At 41.5% G+C, this 16335-nt stretch overlaps 3 long non-coding RNA genes across 5 annotated transcripts; 2 read left to right on the top strand and 1 right to left on the bottom strand.

Moving 5' to 3' along the window:
* Nucleotides 1-5882: 5882 nt before the first annotated feature.
* On the bottom strand, nucleotides 5883-15977 carry LOC123143915 (uncharacterized). The gene is made up of 4 exons (XR_006471140.1): nucleotides 15932-15977; nucleotides 15779-15847; nucleotides 15620-15697; nucleotides 5883-6554 (listed from the first exon to the last, which is right to left on the bottom strand). It is a non-coding gene; the product is annotated as an uncharacterized lncRNA (long non-coding RNA).
* Nucleotides 6883-10534, top strand: LOC123143913 (uncharacterized). The gene is made up of 2 exons (XR_006471136.1): nucleotides 6883-8560; nucleotides 10092-10534. It is a non-coding gene; the product is annotated as an uncharacterized lncRNA (long non-coding RNA).
* On the top strand, nucleotides 11572-15181 carry LOC123143914 (uncharacterized). 3 transcript variants are annotated; one of them, XR_006471139.1, is made up of 6 exons: nucleotides 11572-11882; nucleotides 11963-12024; nucleotides 12140-12223; nucleotides 12391-12437; nucleotides 12576-12711; nucleotides 13128-15181. It is a non-coding gene; the product is annotated as an uncharacterized lncRNA (long non-coding RNA). The 3 variants fall into 3 exon arrangements; XR_006471137.1 differs by having other exon boundaries at nucleotides 12326-12437; XR_006471138.1 differs by lacking the exon at nucleotides 11963-12024 and having other exon boundaries at nucleotides 12326-12437.
* Nucleotides 15978-16335: the final 358 nt, after the last annotated feature.

The raw sequence follows: 16335 nt of genomic DNA, 5'->3' as shown, positions 1-16335 counted from the left end.
AAATGAGGTTGTACAAATTTACCAACATAAATACCATTAACAGGTGCTTTGCTCTATGGTTTTTCTGTTCCATCATTTTGAACAATGGGCTTATAATTTAGTTGTGATGAATAATTCAATTTTGAAAATCACTCGCTACAATCAATCAAAATACATGCACCAAATGAGAACTAAGAAAAGTATCATACCTTCACATTTGCATTCCTAGAAAGTGAGGCATGCCCAAATACAGCGGGGACTTGAAAATTATAGGACAAACAAGAATTGATCTGTGATGAAAGAAATACCTTCAAAAGATGACTCTGATATGCACGCCTCGTCCTCACGTCGTTCATTTAGAATAGAAAAGCTGAATAGATGATGGTTACTCTAAGTAGTCAACTCTGCACTGTGTGAAAGAATATTAGACCCGAGTAAATAATCTCACACTGTAACAATTAGAACTATGAGCAATTCGAAGATGTTGTGTTTAAGCATATTAATCTCAGCTAAGAAATCATTGAAGGTGAAAGCAGTGACTCACCTTGCAATGTAGCAGAATCAGCCAACCAATTGGAACTAAGGTCTAATTGATCAAGCTAGAGAACTTGCGTTTATTTGAGAGCACAAAGAACAATATCAATAGAAATATAATCTATAATGCAGAATTGGGGGGGATGGTGGAGGGACCATTGACAGAAGAGCGAAGACGAGCGACCTGAGTGTCAACCATGGCTGCCGTTTAAGGTTTTGCGGAAGCGAGGAGCAAAGAGGGTAGACAGTGGACATTATATTTATATGGAGGCGAGATTAAAGGAGGAGCGTGAACCGATAGTGTAACTGACCCGAACACATCGATTGCCATTACTGGCCTCTTATAACCGTGATTCAATTACTGAAACGACGGAGTCGAATCGACAACGGACGGTCTGCTGCCCTGGGAACTGCCTCGTGGCATCGCCCGGAAGGCCTCATGGAATCGCGAGCCTCTCGGCTGGATCTGGGAGACCATGGGATGGTTTTCTTCACCCGCATCCCGCGTCTCCGCCGATCCCCTCGCGCAGCTCACCCGGCTGGGCCCGGAACCCGGCCCGCTCCTCCGGTCGATCCCCTTCACGAAGCGCATGGGCGCCTTGCCTCGATCCCGCATCTCCTCCGGTCGATCCAATCGACCTCCACGCATCGCATCGGTGGTGGATGGATGAACGCTCATCGGTCGCTCCTCTCTATCCCTCCCTAGTCGATGCGATGGACCCCTTTAGCGAAGCACACCATTGGACCTCATTCCTCGAAGGCCATGGCTCGAATGGGCCGGCCTAGGCCCAGTTAACCATAGGACGACGTTTTGGCCTGTGGAGCAGCTGCCCATAGGACAGTAGGCACTCCCCAGTTTACCATATATGCGGGACAGATCGCTTTACATGGAGATCCAACGACCAGAAACATCCAGATCACGAAAACGGACGGCCAAAAACTCAAATCGATGTGAGGGCTCGCTTTAGGTGCGGTTATACTGTCCTTAATAATATCCATATGTACAGCCATGAGAAATATATAGATCTTCTCATCTACGATCATCGAAACAGGAAACTTGCAACACGAATGTTGTGCAGAACGGCGAGATTAGGCTGTTGGTCAAAGGAAATTTCAAACAATCGATCGTGTGCGATGAGCCTGACAAAATTCGTCCAAAACAGCTCCAAACGGGAACAAGAGATTGAGCATGTACGGTCGAGAAACTACAAATCGATCGCCTAAATGGAACCGTAGCATCGATGTGCATCTTTTTCATGTAGAGCTTACCTCGAATCGAAGCACCGTTGTGTAGATTAGAGGGATATGGAAGAGAGGAGATTAGAGAGGAGCTTACTGGAGGTGGTTGAAGAAGACACCAAGTAAACAGCTCGCATCCCTCCGGTTTCTCCTCGTGCAGGCCCGCTTGTTGGAAATATGCCCTAGAGGCAATAATAAAATGGTTATTATTATATTTCCTTGTTCATGATAATTGTCTGTTGTTCATGTTGTAATTGTATTGACCGAAAACCGTAATACATGTGTGAATACATAGACCACAACAAGTCCCTAGTGAGCCTCTAGTTAACTAGCTCGTTGATCAACAGATGGTCATGGTTTCTTGACTATGGACATTGGATGTCATTGATAACGGGATCACATCATTAGGAGAATGATGTGAAGGACAAGACCCAATCCTAAGCATAGCACAAGATCGTGTAGTTCGTTTGCTAAAACTTTTCTAATGTCAAGTATCATTTCCTTAGACCATGAGAACGTGCAACTCCCGGATACCGTAGGAATGCTTTGGGTGTACCAAACGTCATAACGTAACTGGGTGGCTATAAAGGTGCACTACAGGTATCTCCGAAAGTGTCTGTTGGGTTGGCACGAATCGAGACTGGAATTTGTCACTCCGTATGACGGAGAGGTATCTCTGGGCCCACTCGGTAATGCATCATCATAATGAGCTCAATGTGACTAAGTAGTTAGTCACGGGATCATGCATTACGGAACGAGTAAAGTGACTTGCCGGTAACGAGATTGAACGAGGTATTGGGATACCGACGATCGAATCTCGGGCAAGTAACATACCGATTGACAAAGGGAATTGTATACGGGATTGCTTGAATCTTCGACATCGTGGTTCATCCGATGAGATCATCGTGGAACATGTGGGAGCCAACATGGGTATCCAGATCCCGCTGTTGGTTATTGGCTAGAGAGCTGTCTCGGTCATGTCTGCATGATTCCCGAACCCGTAGGGTCTACACACTTAAGGTTCGATGACGCTAGGGTTATAAGGAAGATCTGTATGTGATTACCGAATGTTGTTCGGAGTCCCGGATGAGATCCTGGACGTCACGAGGAGTTCCGGAATGGTCCGGAGGTGAAGATTTATATATGGGAAGTCATCATACGGTCACCGGAAATATTCGGGGGTATACCAGTATTGTACCGGGACCACTGGAGGGGTTCCGGGGGTCCACCGGGAGGGTCCACCTGCCCCGGAGGGCCTTATGGGCTGTAGGTGGAAGGGAACCAGCCCCTGAGTGGGCTGGGCGCCATCCCCCCTAGGGCCCATGCGCCTAGGGTTGGGGGGAACCCTAAAGGGGGCGCCCCCTTGCTTGGGGGGCAAGCCCCCTCCCCCTTGGCCGCCGCCCCCCTCTAGATCTCATCTAGAGGGGCCGGCCCCCTTCCCCCTTCTCCCTATAAATAGAGGGGTGGAGGGAGGGCTGCAGACCACATCCAAGGCGCAGCCCCTCCCCTCCCCAACACCTCTCCTCCTCCGCGTGAGCTTGGCGAAGCCCTGCCGGAGAACTGCTACTCCATCACCACCACGCCGTCGTGCTGCTGTTGGAGCCTTCTTCCTCAACATCTCCCTCCTCCTTGTTGGATCAAGGCGCGGGAGACGTCACCGGGCTGCACGTGTGTTGAATGCGGAGGTGCTGTTGTTCGGCGCTTAGATCGGAATCCACCGCGATCTGAATCACTACGAGTACGACCCCTTCATCCGCGTTCTTGCAACGCTTCCGACTCGCGATCTTCAAGGGTACGAAGATGCTCTCTCCCCTCTCTCGTTGCTGGTTACTCCATAAATTGATCTTGGTGATGCGTAGAATTTTTTTTAATTTCTGCAACGATCCCCAACACCGCTCGCTGCGCTTTCGCTCGGCCTGGCTCCAGAGAAACTGCCGATATTTGGGTTTCCAGCGAGCCAGGCCCAGAGGTGCTTTAAGAAGCGTGCGATGCAGGCCCAATAGTATATGCAGACTACCAAACATGCCGGATCCTTCCCGCGCGGGCCTGGTTGGACCTTATACGGGCAACCAAACACGCCCTATACATCGGCCCCCATAGCCTTTTTGTTTTTGAGGCGTGCCCCCCATAGCTCATGGTCGGGGAACGTATCCTGTGCACCCGGCGTCGCTCCAACTGGGCTGCCTGTACAAGCGCTTGCCTGAAGCGCGCGAGAATGGGCAGCCCAGCGAGGACACAGACCTTAAACGCTTTTTTTGTCCTTTTTTCGCATTTTTGGATTTTTTTTGCGAGGGTCATTTTTGGATTCTTTTTTCTTTATTTTTTATTTTGCTTGTATTTTTGAAATATTCTGAATATATCTATTATAAAATCACTTTATACAAAAAACTGAAACATGTTAATCATGTATTGAAACAATATTAAACATGTATGTACAATTGTTTCTAATGTATAAAAAACTATACAATGTATATGCAAAATTATACATCAAAACATATACTCCCTCCGTCCGGAAATACTTGTCGGGGGAATGGATGTATCTAAACGTATTTTAGTTCTAGATACATCCATTTTTATGCATTTCTCCGACAAGTATTTCCGGACGGAGGGAGTATATGATTAAAGTGTTAATCATGTATTTTAAAAATGTTAAATGTGTGCATACAAAATGATACTGATGTATACAAAAATGTACAATGTTGTACAAAAAGTAGAAATAAAAAGTATATGGTTTCAAAAATGTTAATCATGTATTTGGAAAATATTAAATGTGTATATAAAAATGTTCCTAGTGTATACCAAAATGTACGATGTTTACATGAAAGGTAGACGCAAAAAGTATGTGATTTCAAGAATATTAATCATGCATTTGGAAATTATTAAACGTGCATATAAAAATGTTTACCATGTATACAAAAAAGGTACAATGTGCGTGGAAAAAAGTATACGCCCAAACTATACTCCTGTCGATCCAAAATAAGTGTCAAGGTTATGTTTGAAGAAATAATAATCATGTATTTGAAAAAAATTAAACATATACATAAAAAATCTGACGTATACAAAAGATGTAGAATCTGCATAGAAAAAGGTATGCATAAAAAATATACATTTTCAAAAATGTTAATCATGTATTTAAAAAATATTAAACGTGTATATTAAAAATGTTCCTGATGTGTAAAAAAATGTTGAATGTGTACGTAAAAAGTTGACATCAAAATATATGTTTGAGAAAAATGTTAATCATGTATTTGAAAAAATGTTCAACATGTCCAGGAAAACTGTTCAAATGCATATGGGTTTTTCATGTATTTGAAAAAAAAGTGTAGAAAAAAACATTATTGTTCTACACGAAAAGAGAAAGAAAAAACCAAAGAAAACCAACAAAAGAAACAAAAAAAGGAAACCAAAGAACCAATGCAAAAGAATGAAAAGGTGAAAACCGAGAAATAAAACAAAAAATAATGAAGAAAACCGATGAAAACCAAGAAAATAAAGAAAACCGGAAGAAAAACAAAGAAAATAGGGAACAAAGAAAATGTTATTGAAAGCGGAGAAAAGAAACAAATAAAATCAAAGAAAATGAAAGAAAAGAAAAAAAAAGTGAAAATCATGAAAAGAGCGAAGAAAACCGGTGAAAAAACAAAGAATACAGAAAAACCAAAGAAAACCATTAAGAGACAAAAAAAAGATGAAAATTAGAAAGAAAAAGAAAAAAGTAGACGATCGGACCAAAACCAACGAACAACTCGATGGAGCGATGAGAGAACTAGCGACCGGGAAAAACACAGAGAACGGGCGGGCCCAGAAACGATGAGAAAGGGGATTTCTTCGCGCGAGAGCTGCTTCCGTCTCGCTATAAGCGAGACTAGATCATTAATGGCGCGTGTTGCTGCGTCCGTCTATTTTTTCAATAGAAGGATATGATTTTTAAATATGTAGATACATGAAATAAATAAAGTAGTATAGGATAGTAGGGAAAGACTGTTTTCTTGGGTCTGATGGGCTTAGAAATAAACATTAAAGCCCAAATTGCATGCTAGGTATGATTGTTTGGAGTGCTAGGTTCGATAATAGTTGTGGTTGCAATATGAATCATAGACAATATAAATCCACATGCACATATCCAGGAGATGACTTTTAAAGGCAAGAAATTGATCCCTTGTCAGGGTCGTCCAAGAAATTGTTGCAAATATATCAATACCATTTGATATATTTAGATATGGGAATGTTGCGATAAAATAGCATGGCAGAAATTTAAACCAAGTTATAAGTAAAAAACATGGGGAGGAATGAACATGAAGTCACTGAAAAGTAGCACATAGCCGAATTGTGAGAATATCACGGAAACCAATATTCAAGCAGTTAGAAATAAACAATTAATCCACAGAAATAGTTAGGAATGTGTTCATGGTAAAGTTGTTTGGGCGCTCTATTTTTATTTCCATGCATTATGGAGAGTTATGCCCTCTGATGCACATGGTTTCCTAAACAAAACTAACAGTGAACTTGGATCTGTCTTGAGACATCGAAACTGAACTTGTACTTAAATGAGAGAGACAAAATAAAAAGGACAAAGAAGTGAACATGAGGATATTAGATGCTCTCCAAGTTTCAACTTAGATGTCTAGTAGATGAATTTTGGGTAGTGAGGAGATTCGGGGACTAAACACCGCCAGCATCCTGATAGCACAACACAGGGAGTCATGGGCGCAAAGGTGAGGGCAGCGGCGAGCCGCCGGTCTCAAAAAATCCCAGTACCAATCTTCAAGATCTCAATCGACCACAACCAATATGAACATCACCTATATGTACAATTTTTGCAATGAGAGGATATCAGGACAATGTAATTGCTTGGTGCAAGAATGAATCATACATAAACTGAAACGAAATATAGGGAAATCTACATGAGCATCATGTTAAAGGATGTTGTGCGGTACATCCCAACGAGAGTGCTAGTAGTAGACCATGTCTTCGGCCATGAGGTACTGCAGTAGGGACAAATCCGTACTGTTTTGCAAAAATGGTTGAAAACCATCACATTTTTATACTGTTGTACATGGCTTCAGGCAACATTTTTTTGAGCGGTGGCTTCCGGCAACTACTTTACTTGATTTAAGAACATGTGTGGCTTTTCTGGTCTTTGCTTGCCAGAGACAACATCTTATCTTCTTCAATTCTCTTGAAACAGTATGTCACAATACACTATCTTTTCCCAAGTAGTTACCCGAGGTGGAACTTTACCCATGTGAAGAGCACAAAATGCTTACATATAGTATCGAGATGTGTATCTTTCTTAAGCTTCACAATCATCTTAAAATGCGAAGTGCTATATGCATACACTCAACCCCTGTATTTTAAGACTGTCTTGATGCACCACAGAAGTTTAGAGGGAGGGAATCCCTATTGTGTACTGTCACAAGATACATTGTCAAATAAAAATCTTGGACCAAGTCAGTGTTTGTTTTTCAAGTACTCTGCCGTTCAACCTAATTACCAAGCATTTGAAAGAATATTGGTTCGTGGTCAGGATGGGTATTACACTCTGCAAGAGCGAACCTCTGGGCAGCCTCTCGAGCATGCCACGTAGGATTTGTACAGCGCACGCGTATAGGACAGAGAGAAAAAAGTGTATTGGCTAGGACAAACTATCCCAGGTCTTCCTTTCCCAGATGCTGCTGTCCCTGACTCAAGCCAGCGACTGAATGCTTGATTTTATCTACCCACAAAGCCAATCCATGATCCCCTCTCTCTCTCTCTTCCACTCTTCTTGCCTTCATCACGAAGGCTGCTCTCATCAACGACCATGGGTAAGCCAAGGAGCTCACGTATTGCTCTCGCGACCGGTGCTGGCGGGGCTACGCGCTTCGATTGGGCGACGGACGGCCCCGTCTTGGTCTCGCGCCGCCATCGATCCGCCCTTCTCGTTCGCCGCGCGCCCGCGCCCTATGCTAGCAGGTGGGTGGGGGAGGACGAGGTCGCTGCGGTTGTCGGCGCCTCCTCTGTCGCCGGAGGCCATGGACTCTCCGTCTCTCCCCATCAACCGCATAATCCGCCTCTGCTGTTGTTTTCATCGGGTGTGAGGTGAGTCTCAGTTTCTATTTCTGTCGATTAGTATTTTTTTTGTTAGATATTCACAGAAATTAAGGGAGTATCTGTGGTCAAAAGATTTTAGGTATCTACACTCCAATGCTTATTTCAGGATCGTGTGAAGGTGAGAAGCCTATTCAAACTGGCATATCATGGCCAACCTGTTTTGTTTAGCGCAATCCCCTAGGCTGCACACGAGCTTGCCTTGGCTATCTGTGGTTGGTTCCGTAGTGTATTTGAGGTTATGCCCATGTTTAGAGTCGAAGATTCCAATACACGTAGGCATCTGTGTGAGTTTGTATGGGTCACTATTTTGGGGTGAAGAAGATTGATAGGGTATAGTTCATCTGCAAAACAGTGACTATGAATTTGTTTCTCTATAAAGGTTTGCGATATTATAGATGGATTATTCATTGAATTATTTAGACCGTTTACTGGAAATTGCAAGAACGAACTTGAGACAATTAATAAAGCAGTATCCATTTGAGCAACTGAAGGTAAAATATTCCTGCTTGGTTATTCCAGTTATGTTACAATATTTGAGTTTTGTGGCTCAAGATGTTGATTCACATTGTCTTAATTCCTGCATATTGGTTTCTTTATACCCCTTGACATGGAGATCCAGGAAGGAGGGAAGGAGGCGAGTCTCTCCCACGGCGTCGCTGTCAAGGAGCAGTAAGGGACCTCCCTGTCTATAAGCATCGTCGCGAGGAGGACAAAAGTGAGCACGGTACCTTCGACAAATCAATCTCATTTCCCTCCTTTGCGACGCAGAGTCACACTGATTCAACAAGTATCTGCGATTCGTTGTGCACAAATTAAACATTTATGCAATTAGGATCTGGATCTAGATTTTCAGCTTTGTATGTTCATTAGGGGTTTGTTGTTAGTGAAAGAGAGAGCCAAATAGAGGGAACATTCCTTTTTCAAAAAAAAGTTCAGATATTGAGCTGTACGCCTGTACTTTAGAATGTAATCTTGGTGTTCAAACTGCATAACACCGTCACTAAAAAGATTTGGAATTTATCTTGTATGTCTTTGGTTTGTAGGGCTGTAGGCTGGTGAGATACATACTGGTTAAGGTTATGTGATTTGTGTGCGGTATCGGATCCAGGTAGCACAATGCTTCAGACTCACATCAAAGGAAAAAGCTGATCAATAGGTTTCAGCCATGGTTATCCTCTCTTGCAATTTTGTGATGTCAGGTTTTAGCCATACTTTTTTTGTCAACGAATGCAGATTAGGTTGGTAGCACGCATCTGTATTTCTTTGCAGTTTTTTTGTGTTGCTTGGCTAATAGTTCTGCTCTGTATCATCTCCAAACAAGGGTTAGTTAGCTCTTTTTTTGGCACTTGCAGCAGAAACACTGCATATATTTGCACATATAGCAGGATTTAAATCCTTTTTGTATTTACATGGCAGAACTACCGCTTAAATTAGGGTCTTTTATTTCTTCATTAAAAAATGGTTTGTTCTTTCAGTTTCCTCCACATCCAAGTTCAGTTTGAACTATCTAAATAGGGATTTACTGATTGTTTATCTTATTTTGATTAATTGGAATAACAAGGAAAGAAAAAATTGAAGGCTATAAATTATAGAGTACTTTGTGAATTAACCGCTCTTGGAGGCTATTGCAAAGTAGAGCATTGCCAACATTCCTAACTATTACGGTGATGCTGGTTTCCTCAGGTGTGATTAACTAACATATCCTTGGATGTCTTAGTAAGCTCAAAGACTATGTGGGAGCTGACCTAAAGATTTTTACAGTGTCACAATAAAGATTTCGCTAAACCTAGCGGGCCGTTTCTGAACCTGCAAGTTCATTTTGTTTTCTGTAGTTCTATATATTCCGGCATCATTAAAACTTATGTAGCAGCTACAGCTATGTGTAGGTAAGGTGGAACATGGAACTTTCTTGTCTCCCCTTCCCAGTAGTTCCATGTTTATTTCTCATAGATGATGCCTATTACTCCCTCCGTTCCAAAATAGATGACTCAACTTTGTACTAATATTATACTAAAGTTAGTACAAAGTTGAGTCATCTATTTTGGAACGGAGGGAGTATATAATACCAGGCCGTACAGTGTTCGTATGCTAAATTCTACCAGAGTTAGTGGTACAACTAATGCATTTGTTCTACTGACTAAATACATTCACAAAAGCTACTATTTCCTCTAGGCATTGCATTTTGTAAATAAAAAAAACGAGTAGCATCGAGATATACGTATTAATTGGTTCGTCAACGATTACAGGAACATGCCCGTGGTCATCTACCTAGCATTTGATCAAGCGAATGAAACTGTGAGACTCAGTATGCCAATGTTGAAGTGACCAAACACCTGACCGTAAAATGGCACATGTACATCTAGCTCTTTATTCTATCACTTTGATTTGTGGAAGCCACTAAGTTGCTGCTGTAGGGATGCATAATCAGATGAAGGGAGAGGAGGAAGAGCTCAAGAAGATTAATATATTTCTATATTATTCCACATATATGAGTTTGTGTGACGTTACTTTCAATTACTAAAGATGGTCTTCTTTGATGGTTTATATCTGCTTCATACTTTCTGTTATGTTTCTGTGTCAATAAATACACCACCTGTTTGTATCAAAATAGAGGGATATTTGCAGGCTTCAATGGAAGGGTGTTGTAAGAGATCAGAAACTTATTTAGTTAATCATATTATGTGGTACATTTGTGACTAGTTGCTAGAAGTGAGAAGAGGCCAAATGAATCTTTATAAGATTTTAAGCTACGCTGTAAGCAAAATTCAGATAGTACATATGACTGATCAGGCATGGTATGAACTCTTATAACATACGCACATGATCTTATCATTGTTTCTGGGTTGATCCATCTAAGCTATAATGCCATATATCTAAACTAACATTTTTAACTCAAATTGCTGACTGAGGACCAAACAAGACAGCCCAATGTGCTGAGAAAAGATAGGGGCACACATGAACGTCTCAAGAGGCGCGCACAGGCGCGCCCCAACCACTAGTGGAACATATAAATGATGCTATGCTACCCGCCCATATGGAGCACTTGCATCGCGCGGTCAATCAGGTTCACACGATCTGCCATGGTAAGTACTTTTTACGTCGTTGTCAAAATTCTGGCCGTTAGTTTTTCTTCTAGTTTGACTGGATGAGAGGTGGGCCTCCTTTGCCCGCAGTCCCAGGCTTGCAGCGTGGGTCGTGTTTGTGTGGTGAGAAAAAAGGTGGACTGCAGCTATCGTGGGCTTCAGGGGATCGAACGTGGGGGTGGGTGGATTGACGAATATCTCCCTCGACAGCCCTTCTCTCCCGTGAAAATATCTCCTCTCTCTCTCTGATCTCTTCTCATCGGATAATTCATCCTGGAGCCCGGGCTCATCTGCACCTGATCAGCAAAAAATTCAAAAAAAATACTAGAAAAATTCAAAAAAATCCAAAAAAAATTCGGGTGGTAGATAAGTTGATGCGTGAGGCCCGCTCCAAAATTCAACTCATTTGGATATCTGAGCAGGCCTCGGCAAAAAAGACAAATCGGGTCAAAACAGTTTGTGAACAGTAAACTTTTTCACAGACCCCGATTTTGTCTTTTTTGCACAGACTTGCTCAAATGTTCAAACGAGTTGCATTTTGGAGCGAACCTCACGCACCTAATTATCTATCACCCGAATTTTTTTTGGAATTTTTTGAATTTTTCTAGTATTTTTTTTGTTTTTTCCGTGAGCGCGGGTGCAGATGAGCCCGGGTGCAGATTCGCCGCACTCCCTTCTCATCCCGTTTCTCTTCTTTGTGCCGCCGCCTGCGCTTGCCCCCTTCATCTCCGCCGCCTCGTCTCCTCCTCCTTCACCACCACCCCCTCCCCTGCCTCCGCACCCCAAGGTGGAGGAGTTCCCCAAGGCCATTGTGTGGCTGCTGCTCAAGACAAGCTCGCCCGGGTCACCGTGGCCGGCGCCGGCGAAGGTGGAAGGCGGAGGTGTCATGAACAAGGACACCATGGCCGCCTTCACCGAAAGCGCCCACATCTTCATCCACTGCCTCTCCACCACGTACGTGCCTCCTGCCATGCATCTCCTTGTTCTCCTGTATTGCTTGAATATGAATTTTGATCCGTAAACAAGGTTTTCAGATTGGTTGATGCAAAAACTGCAACTAGAGGCCTTGTTGATTGTACCCAAATGACATCTCTAGGTGACTGTACACAAATGTGTCTTTAACTTTTACATCCATGTGGTTGCACAATTTAAAGATTTTGGCCTTTTTTATGTGTTGTTGATCTTTTTCAATGAGGTATTTATTTCTGCAGGTTTCATAATTTATCGAAGATTGCAGGGTAACTAATTGCACCTTATGGAGAAGGAGCAGGCCGTGGAGGAGTGCAAGCAGCAGGGTAAGCTCCAAGGATAATCCTTTTCGCTTATTTGTTTGTAACTATTTATTTTTTGTATAGACATTCGTCTGTTCTCTAAAGACCAGATTTTGGACTAAACAGTTCCCGGTGACTGCAAATCTGAAACTGAAGATAGGGCTGATTGCATTGGTTCTGATTGCTTGCAGAACTTGTGGCATGCTGGCCCTGGAGTAGTCGGACCCTGCCAAGAAAGGTGAGCCCGACTTTTTCTGCAACTTTTCTACCACAGTACGGATCTAGCAAAAATGTTCAGGAAGTTATGAGTTTTCTAATTCTAATGTAACTCATTTTTCCTTACTTGCTGATCTTGTTACTAATGTTGAAATTGCAGAGGAGCGGGAGATGAGGAGCGCAACATTTAGTGTACAATGGTGCATGATGTGGCAGTTAGGACCAGGACACGAGGAACACGACACTGGGTGTATGAAAGATTAGTAGGAAGAATGTTAATCACGGTGTGTGAAAAGGTATACGGTAACCTTTAGCTTGAATAAATGTTCACTGCTTGGTTCATATTTGATTCCAATGCCCTCGCTTTAATATCATTGGTTTGTCCCAAGTTTATGTTCAGAGATTATGATTCAAATATTCTATTCAGATTTCCTACAAACAAACAGTGTGATTATTGCCCAATTCTAGCTTCATCTACTATACCTTATAATTTATATATTAATTGTCGACAATTCTAATTTAGATCATGTTAATTCCAGGCAGCGAGTACTAGAAAGCATGATCATGTTTTAGGGCATTTTTCTACTTTGTGCAAGAAATTTAATTTGATGGATATGCGACCTGTTTTCCCTTGATTATGTGTGCATGTTAATACACAATCATTGTGTAGAAGGTAACTTGATTGACACTGTTTTGTTAATTCTATGTGTAGAAAATGCGAGCTCAGCTGATGGATTGCGTACTATTTGGCTGAGTTGTTTTGTCCTAAAGATACAATCAAGCTGAAGAGTTCTTTTTGTATGGAAATTCACTATGGAAATCGAAACAATGGTACTCTGCACAACCGTTTACTTTCTTGCATCGATTCTTCATTATGTAAGTGAAACCTTTTCTATTTGGTAAAATAAGAGTGAGCTCATGCTTGAACTTCCACCATGTATGTTAACACTTGGATACTGTATCAACCCAGTAATCCTCCGATCCTTCATTGTTTTCCCTTGCATTGCCTCCTTTAACTATTCAGCAGGACCTTTGAAAAGAATGATTTTGGTTATATAATTTATTATGTTTTGTTTCACCTTCGAGAGGTAGAATGTAAAGTAGGCTGGTATTTTCATTCTGTTCATATGCAGATATTTGATATAGGTGAATATATACCTTTCGATAGGTGAATGTGCTCTCCATTAATATCACTCATATATTTGAGCTTCAGAGAAGGATATCTATGCCATTTTTTTTTGTTTTTTGAACAAAAGAGTGTTCTATGTGTATCGTTAAGAGGACGAAGCAGCAAAATTATCTACGCAATTTAGCAGGATATGGCTGATACGTACAGAGTGGCTTTACTTAGGTCTGGTGTTACTACTATTTCTTTCATTGTAAAACTGCAGTGCAGCAGAGTTTATAGATAGATATATAATGGTATTTGATGTTTCCATGTAGTTTTAAAACAACCTCCTAGCACTGTTCATTTTAGATAGATATATAATGGTATGAGATCGACTATGTCCCCTCCATTGATGTGCTTCTCCAGATTTGAGGAATCGTTTGGGTTTTATCTACTTGTCCATGAAGGATGCTTCATGATGAAAATTCCTCATATAATGTTTTTTGAGAGGAAGAGTTTAGGGAGTACTATATCTCTCAAGATATGCCAGAGAATTGAATATGAACTCACATAAAAGAATTGAGATTACAAACGTAGAGGCTTCACTAGAAGAGAGGCCCTTGCTGTAGATCACAAGAGACATGTTTTTTGTAGGTACAAGAACCATATTGCTATTTACGATTATCTCCCAGCAATGAAAGTGTATGTGACAAACATGAATAAGCTAGGGGAAAAGTCAACTGCTCTCTTCCTTTTTGTTTGAGTGTTAACTTTTGTTTTCAATTTCCAACTTTGTGCAACTATTTTCTATATATGTATAGGTGCTTGCTATGTTAGAGATAAAAAAGGATCTTCATTGCAACAAGCCCCGTGGGGGTTACAGCAAGCCATGTGAGCACAGGGCATGGAGAAATGCCAGTATTCTTGAAATCCCTTGTTGCATTTGTTCTTTGTCCTCCTGGGATGTTAGTAAGACATCCTTTTCTTAGGTATTGAGTAGGATTTTAGATGCACAATTTGTTAAAAAAATCAATGCTTAAGCTGACGATAAGGTGATGTTTGGCCTTGGCCTTTTGTTCTAATCATTTGTTGTTATTATCACATATCATTTCATCAATTTTTTGGCTTCATTCTTCCCTTCCTACTTGCGGCAGGTAGAAGACTCGGGCAACAGTTAATGGACAAGCACTATATACACAATGCATCTCTGCTAATATAGCTTACTTTATAAAGCCATCAATGTATGCTATTATCAAGCGATTTGAATATTTTATTTTAAGCTATCATGTAATGGAATATAACTATCCTTAACTTGTTCTAAATCAGTCTAATATGCATGGTTTGAATCCTCGGCTCGCTCTTCCTTTTGGCTTGATATGAATATTTTCTTTCAAGCTATCATGTAATGGAATGTAAGTATTTATTAAGTTGGTTTAAATCAATCTCATATGCATGATTTTAATACTCGGCTTACTCTTGCTTTTTGCGCCATGGGCACAACGGGTCATCTAGCATGAACAAAGGACAAGCATATGCTTTCGCCTTCAAATGCACTTCCAAGGGACTGCGCCTGATCGTCTACTCAATATAAGCAAGTTGCAAGAGCCCTTTGTTATTATAACTTAGCATTAGTATAGATGCCTACCAAGACTTATGTAATCCCCTAAGACCATCATGTGCATTTAACTGTCGGTTATTTGCTACTTAGGCTGCTGTGTGGTATGATGAAAGAAATATATGCTTTCATTTTGTGTTTACATATTTTAGTGCAAACTCTTACAATACTTGGCTTGCACGCGGCCTTTGCGCCATTCGCGCAACGGGTCATCTAGTTGATCTAAAACATCAGGTAATCAACTTGCTTTGACGTTGCTACATCATATAAGCCTCTTGACAGTGACTTCGTAAACCTACCTGTACATGTACCTGCTTAAAAATTTCTTCAAATTCAGTAAGCATTGCTGATGCATGTCATATAAATGAATACCATCAGTTGGAGGCTTTGGACGCATATGTCAGTTTACTGTCTAATAACATGATAAACAGAAGGAGTGATTCCATATGCCATCACTGTATGAACTATGACGGATACTAACCTGACCTTTAGCAATTGGAGATGCAAGGGAGAACCCAACCCAGCAGAAAGTTCGAACCCGTCAACTCAGAGCACAGGTCTTCAGTTGGGAGTGGAAAAACATCAATAAATAAAAATTTATATACTTATGGACGAAGAATTGGGGGAAGAACAGAGATACCGGCAGATTTAACTGAAAGAACGAAAGAAACCAAGCAGCACATAGCTTAAATTCGTCCTTGTAGAGAACCTGCAATCATTGGAAATTCTAAATTAGACAGAGAACACATCTGTATATGCAGACAACAATTGAAAGTTGGAACGAGCGCATCACCTTCTAACCCAGCAGAAGTAGGCTGACCGGCGTTTTTTAATACAAAGAATAGTATCACTAAAAATAGAGGAAGAATTGGGGGAAGAGGAGATGCAGCAAAGAGGGAGAATTGGAACGACGGGAGACCTCCAATTCTTCCTCTATTTTTAGTGAAGCTACAAGGTTGTGCTTTGAGTTGGAGAATGGTTTGTGAAGCTACAAGGTTGGGATTATATGGGCTTCCATGAATTGAATGAAAAATATGAATCGCCCACGGAAACTGACCTGCCTGGAGCATTGACTGGCATTAATGGCTGATTAAACGCTCGATCAATTATCATTGGTGATTGAACTTCCCGGTTATTCGCCGCCACATACCATCCATCGCGCTGTGGAACCGAACGGATCGAGGAGCCGCTGTCTGT

This window comes from Triticum aestivum, chromosome 6D, assembly GCF_018294505.1.
Source record: "Triticum aestivum cultivar Chinese Spring chromosome 6D, IWGSC CS RefSeq v2.1, whole genome shotgun sequence".
Lineage (NCBI taxonomy): Eukaryota > Viridiplantae > Streptophyta > Magnoliopsida > Poales > Poaceae > Triticum > Triticum aestivum.
This window is presented reverse-complemented; position numbering and strand designations above follow the sequence as displayed.